This window comes from Syngnathus scovelli, chromosome 8 (genome assembly GCF_024217435.2).
Source record: "Syngnathus scovelli strain Florida chromosome 8, RoL_Ssco_1.2, whole genome shotgun sequence".
Taxonomy (NCBI): Eukaryota; Metazoa; Chordata; class Actinopteri; order Syngnathiformes; family Syngnathidae; genus Syngnathus; species Syngnathus scovelli.
The window spans coordinates 2666259-2673594 of record NC_090854.1 but is presented as its reverse complement, the minus strand read 5'-3'; the positions used below and the strand labels follow the sequence as shown (position 1 = coordinate 2673594).

Here is a 7336-nt window from a genome sequence, read left to right as displayed (position 1 = left end):
CATGTGTGTGCGTATATGTTAAAATGATGAACATTGGCTAAAGTTTTAGTATAAAAAAAAAATTTTGCTAGACTGTGGTCTATCCAATTTGCACCGCAGAACAGAAATGATTTTGAAAGATAAAAATGAGAGGAAAAAGAGAGAAATCTGTTTGCAAGCAGAAACTAATCCACACTAGTGCATGTTAAGTGTCGAGCCCACATGAGAAATTCAAAAAAAAAAAAAAAAAGACAGAACATGCTTTCAGGAATTGGAAGAAGCTAAATTGTGAATTTAAGATTTTGCAATGCTACATTTAATAGGAATAATTGATTGGTTGTGTTATAAGATTATACAAAATTCTAAATGCAAGCTAAATCTGAGAGATTGAGTTCTTCAAATTTAAAAAACAAAGAAAAAATTCAGATTAATTTGCCAGTTGGTTGTTATAGTTAAGTTTTTTTGAATTGGTGGATTGTTCTACCAGGAAACCTGAGTTGAAAATGATATATGAATGTTGTGTGGTGAGCTTGGATGAATTGGGACCAATGTGATAGAAAGACTCCTTTTTGGAGACTGCGTGTGAGATGCAAATGAACATTGATGAATGATAGCCTGAATGAAAAGAAATTACAGGTTGAATGGTTGAAGTTGTTGGCGACTACTATGGAAAATTAGTAGAGCGACTTTGATGAAAGAATGATTTAGAGCAGGTTGAATGTTAGAAAGAAACACGTAGCTTTTGGATTGATAATTAACTAGAGAAAAAACTGGAGAACCAGTAACACATGTAGAAGATGTGTGAACTGAGAAATTGAGAAGCGTTTTGGAAAGAAAGTCAAATTAAATGATGATGGAATCGTGTGTAGTAAAGAACGCATTCTCCCAAAAAGTTTGTCAAGGTGTGTGGCATGGGCGTTGCCAAGCCTCAGAAGGGGGGGAGTGAGTAGGACAGATAGTGGAAGATAGTAATAATACAACACTTTATGACAATGAATTTTCGAATACATTTGGTGTTATATTGTGGTAAATTTTTTGTTCTTGTGTAGATAGGTTAGCAACACGAGAGATTTAGAGGTTCAAAAGAAAGACAGTTAAAAGAAAACATTTTTGATTTGGACAATTGCAGGCTAACAGGATCATGAGAACGATAAGAACTACGAGGTGGGAGATCCAATTTCATTGGGGAGATTGAGAATTCACAGCACCATACTCTAAGTCACATTTTTGAGCAAGCATGACAATAACATGTGAGAGGTCAAGACATACAGATCAGGGCTTGATGTGGAAAGCAGACCTCGATGAGTTGATTTTCAATAATGATACTGAAGACAACATACTGTCCGATTAAATTGGAACTATAGATAAAATGTAGCTCAAAAATAGGATGAGTTGCAGGATTTACGATATAAAAACGAGACCGCTGTTATTAGGAGAATTTGAAGTTTGGTAAATAAATGTTACCAGCAAATTGATGGAAGCAGCTACATTTGGAGATAGTCTTACAAGTTTGACGTCCCAGCCTGTCATTCTCAGTGTCAGAGTCCCTGAAACCCAATCCGAGACTTCGCCTGCAGCCGTGAACAACCACAAAATGGTGCCTGGCTCTGAAGCACCTTTGACCTTTGGCGAAGGACAAGAAAAGACTGCTGTTGTGCTTGGAGGAGGACAAGTACACTCCGGAGGACAGACAACATCCTCGGGGACGAGAAAAGACAGTGAAAAGCGGAGGAACTCACAATGATGAAAATTGACTCATTTGAACAATGGACTCATTCAAGAGTGATGGATGGGGTCGCTCTGAAGCAACAGCCAAAGAACACCAACGTGAGAGGGTGAAGTGCGGCAAAAAGAAATGGACTTGGAGTGTCCGACAACCAAATCGCACTCCTTGGCGTTACCAAATTTGGTGGAGCTTGGTTCAAAGTGGAAGGGAGGTTCATTGTGCACTGAGTTTGACAGAACTGAGGAGATTTGATAAATAAATAAATAAAAATTTGAAAAATACGTAGGGCTACAGATTATAATCAGAGATTGAACGGATTTGGATAAAACAAATAGGCTAAAACGGTAGGAAACAAGAGCAAGATCTTATATTTTGGCTCATCAAGCTTAAGACGTAGAGGTCGAGTTATATAAATTTTAGAACAGGACATTTGGCAGTCAGGAGGAAGCTAGGTTCCTCAATGTACCTACTCAATACAATAGTAAGTTTTTTTTTTGCACCACAGTGGAGGTTGGATGGTCAGAAAGTTAGGTACGTTCAATTTTTGACATTCACACAATCATGCATAGGAGCCACACGGCGACAGTTAACAAGACAATGACTGCAATAGGGGCCACCTACGACTGCACCGACATGAAAAAGTAGAAGCGAGAGAGCAGAGTATGGGATTATATGCTAAAACGTCTGCTATACAGTTACCGATAGGAGATTCTATCAAAAGAAGCTACATGAGAGATGGATTAGAATCTCTTTGTCTGTGTGTTCTGTTTGTGAGTAATCTCTGTAAAATTGTTGTCGTTCGTCTGAACTTTGTATGCCGTTTTGTGTATGTGTGCGTGCAGATGTGTGTGTGTGTGTGTGTGTGTGTTCACACCCTGTGTGGGTGCGAGCGTGTGAGGAGAAAGAAGGCATGGATAAGACAAATCTCTTTTACACCAGGAGGCAATAAATGGGAACGCCCCTGTCATAAATAGTTTTTGGTTAAAGGGAATCATTAGGAAGTGTTCAAACTCTTCCCGCAAACATTCCTATTTGCCAGTTAAATGGGCACTACAATTGACTACGAGAGTTGCAAGCAACAGATGAAGAGCAGTCCTTGGCAGATTATATGATCAGGACGCTCAAACTGTGTCAAAGACAAATTTACTGCCGCTTGATCTTTCCTCCTCACAGGTCGACAACCCCATCAATCCAGGAGACTGGGTCTACATCGAGGTCATCAAAAGAAGGAACTGGGCCAGCCACGACGGGAGGGACCATTCCAAGTCTTGCTGACTACACATGTTGTATCCAAGGTTGCAGGACCCACAAATGCATTAACGACGACTGCTCTCCAGGAGGAAACTGGATGGGAGCTTTGGACATCACCGCTGTGTGCCAGGATGAGAGAGCCGTTTTCAAGGTGTAAGGGCTCTACTGTTAGAGATTTGCTCACTCCAACTTATTTTGCAAGAACCACAAGAGACAAGGCAAGTTCTTTTAGACACCTGCAGGTGGAGAGTCCATTCGTCGCTGTCTGAACAGCGATTATCGAATGAAGTCTGAAAGGTCTCCTTCCTGCAAGGGCATATTTATTAGGAGGAACAGAGTGGGGGTATGAGTGGGCTGAATAGAAAGCCCTTGTCCTCTAGTCTAAACATCTCAGGGGATGTTTTACGATCTTGTGATAAGGAGGACAAGGTAAGGTATTTATTACCTGTTGCATTCCAACATAATCCTATGATAAAGATAACCTGGAAAACCCTAACATCTCCCTCCTGTTTTATCATATGATTATGCTACCCCAAACAACAAAGACAAGTAAGAAAAAAACACATATATATGTATAATGAAGAAAGAAGAATAGGAAAAATAAAAACAACAAACAATGATAGCAACACTTTTCCAGTGAAGATGAGGCATTACCTTAATACCCCAGATCAAACTTATTGTGCAAGCGAAAAACCTGCTGGCCAGACGTTATTAGCAGGAAAATTCTTACACGGTCCCTTTGCCTTAAGGCGACCAGAATGCTATCAATAAAAACAAAAAGAAAAACAAAGAAACAGTACATCAGCGTATCCATTACTTGCGAAGCATATTTGATGGTCAAATCAACAAGTTTCCGTAATACATGCTCAACAGAACAGCATCTACGCAATCCACGTCTCATTATCATTATCACATCTGTCACGTCTAAGAAGTTGTATATGTGCTCGCATTTTCGTCAGCTGCTGATGTTCTAGTCTGTAGGTGAGGTCTGTCACACACACTGGCGCACACACTCGTGTCCAGTTGGCAGGCAGCATCGGACAACTCTCGTGACCACAAAACCATGATCCGTACTGAACAGGCACGTGCACTCATAGGATGCAGGTGAGGCAGTGCCTCTGAACTTCTGAATGAAGTAGGTCCCGTCCGATGGTGCAGCCATGTTGGTAGTAGAGCCCTTACACCTTGAAAACGGCTCCCTCATCCTGGCACACAGCGGTGATGTCCAAAGCTCCCATCCAGTTTCCTCCTGGAGAGCAGTCGTCGTTAATGCATTTGTGGGTCCTGCAACCTTGGGTGCAACATGTGTAGTCAGCAAGACTTGGAATGGTCCCTCCCGTCGTGGCTGGCCCAGTTCTTTCCTTTGATGACCTCGATGTAGACCCAGTCTCCTGGATTGATGGGGTTGTCGACCTGTGAGGAGGAAAGATCAAGCGGCAGTAAATTTGTCTTTGACACAGTTTGAGCGTCCTGATCATATAATCTGCCAAGGACTGCTCTTCATCTGTTGTTTGCAACTCTCGTAGTCAATTGTAGTGCCCATTTAACTGGCAAATAGGAATGTTTGCGGGAAGAGTTTGAACACTTCCTAATGATTCCCTTTAACCAAAAACTATTTATGACAGGGGCGTTCCCATTTATTGCCTCCTGGTTTAAAAGAGATTGTCTTACCCATGCCTTCTTTGTCCTCACACGCTCGCACCCACACAGGGTGTGAACACACACACACACACACACACATACACACGCACCCACGCAGACAAAGAGATTCTAATCCATCTCTCATGTAGCTTCTCTTGATAGAATCTCCTATTGGTAAATGTATAGCAGACGTTTTAGCATATAATCCCATACTCTGCTCTCTCACTTCTACTTTTTCATGTCGGTGCAGTCGTAGGTGGCCCCTATTGCAGTCATTGTCTTGTTAACTGTCGCCTTGTGACTCCTATGCATGACTGTGTGAATGTCAAAAATTGAACGTACCTAACTTTCTGACCATCCAACCTCCACTGTGGTGCAAAAAAACTTACTATTGTATTGAGTAGGTACATTGAGCAACCTAGCTTCCTCCTGACTGCCAAATGTCCTGTTCTAAAATTTATAGAACTCGACCTCTACGTCTTAAGCTTGATGAGCCAAAATATAAGATCTTGCTCTTGTTTCCTACCGTTTTAGCCTATTTGTTTTATCCAAATCCGTTCAATCTCTGATTATAATCTGTACCCCTACGTATTTTTCAAATTTTTAATTATTTATTTATCAAATCTCCTCAGTTCTGTCAAACTCAGTGCACAATGAACCTCCCTTCCACTTTGAACCAAGCTTCACCAAATTTGGGAACGCCGTAGCAAGGAGTGCGATTTGGTTGTCAGACACTCCAAGTCCATATCTTTTTGCCGCACTTCACCCTATCAAGTTGGTGTTCTTTTGTTGTTGCTTCAGAGTGACCCCATCCATCACTCTTGAATGAGTCCATTGTTCAAATGAGTCAATTTTCATCATTGTGAGTTCCTCCGCTTTCCACTGTCTTTTCTCGTCCCCGAGGATGTTGTATTTCCTCCGGAGTGTACTTGTCCTCCTCCAAGCACAACAGCAGTCTTTTCTTGTCCTTCGCCAAAGGTCAAAGGTGCACAACAGCAGTCTTTTCTTGTCCTTCGCCAAAGGTCAAAGGTGCTTCAGAGCCAGGCACCATTTTGTGGTTGTTCACGGCTGCAGGCGAAGACTCGGCTTGGGTTTCAGGGGCCCTGACACTGAGAATGACAGGCTGGTTTGAACACTTGTAAGACTATCTCCAAATGTAGCTGCTTCCATCAATTTGCTGGTAATGTTTGTTTACCAAACTTCAAATTCTTCTAATAACAGCGGTCTCGTTTTTATATCGTAAATCCTGCAACTCATCCTATTTTTGAGCTACATTTTATCTATAGTTCCAATTTAATCGGACAGTATGTTGTCTTCTGTATCATTATTGAAGATCAACTCATCGAGGTCTGCTTTCCACATCAAGCCCTGATCTGTATGTCTTGACCTCTCACATGTTATTGTCATGCTTGCTCAAAAATGTGATTTAGAGTATGGTGCTGTGAATTCTCAATCTCCCCAATGAAATTGGATCCCACCTCGTAGTTCTTATCTTTCTCATGTTCCTGTTAGCCTGCAATTGTCCAAATCAAAAATGTTTTCTTTTAACTGTCTTTCTTTTGAACCTCTAAATCTCTCGTGTTGCTAAACTATCTACACCAGAACAAAAGATTTACCACAATATAACACCAAATGTATTCGAAAATTCATTGTCATAAAGTGTTGTATTATTACTATCTTCCACTATCTGTCCTAGTCCTACTCACTCCCCCCCTTCTGAGGCTTGGCAACGCCCATGCCTCACACCTTGACAAACTTTTTGGGAGAATGCGTTCTTTACTACATACGATTCCATCATTATTTAATTTGACTTTCTTTCCAAAACGCTTCTCAATTTCTCAGTTCACACATCTTCTACATGTGTTACTGGTTCTCCAGTTTTTTTTTTCTAGTTAATTATCAATCCAAAAGCTATGTGTTTCTTTCTAACATTCAACCTGCTCAAAATCACTCTTTCATCAAAGTCGCTCTACTAATTTTCTGTAGTAGTCACCAACAACTTCAACCATTCAACCTGTAATTTCTTTTCATTCAGGCTATCATTCATCAATGTTCATTTGCATCTCACACGCAGTCTCCAAAAAGGAGTCTTTCTATCACATTGGTCCCAATTCATCCAAGCTCACCACACAACATTCATATATCATTTCCAACTCAGGTTTCCTGGTAGAACAATCCACCAATTCAAAAAAAACTTAACTAAAACAAACAATTGGCAAATTAATCTGAATTTTTTTTTTTTTCTTTGTTTTTAAATTTGAAGAACTCAATCTCTCAGATTTAGCTTGCATTTAGAATTTTGTATAATCTTATAACACAACCAATCAATTATTCCTATTAAATGTAGCATTGCAAAATCTTAAATTCACAATTTAGCTTCTTCCAATTCTTGAAAGCATGTTCTGTCATTTTTTCTTCTTCGAATTTTTCATGTGGGCTCGACACTTAACATGCACTAGTGTGGATTAGTTTCTGCTTGCAAACAGATTTCTCTTTTTCCTCTCATTTTTATCTTTCAAAATCATTTCTGTTCTGCGGTGCAAATTGGATAGACCACAGTCTAGCAATTTTTTTTTTTTATACTAAAACTTTAGCCAATGTTCATCATTTTAACTTATACGCACACACATGCACAGCTCTCGCATGCAAAAGGTAGGTCTCAGCAACAATGATTCGTCACAGGCTGGCCATTTCCTGTGGTCGATCATGAGCTGGTCCCTCCCATGCACACGAGGACAG

The 7336-nt window shown here is 40.4% G+C and overlaps 1 long non-coding RNA gene across 1 annotated transcript; it reads left to right on the top strand.

Annotated features, from left to right (window-relative positions):
• The first annotated feature begins 3124 nt into the window (after window positions 1–3124).
• On the top strand, window positions 3125–7024 carry LOC137840494 (uncharacterized). The gene is made up of 2 exons (XR_011087173.1): window positions 3125–5582; window positions 5627–7024. It is a non-coding gene; the product is annotated as an uncharacterized lncRNA (long non-coding RNA).
• Window positions 7025–7336: the final 312 nt, after the last annotated feature.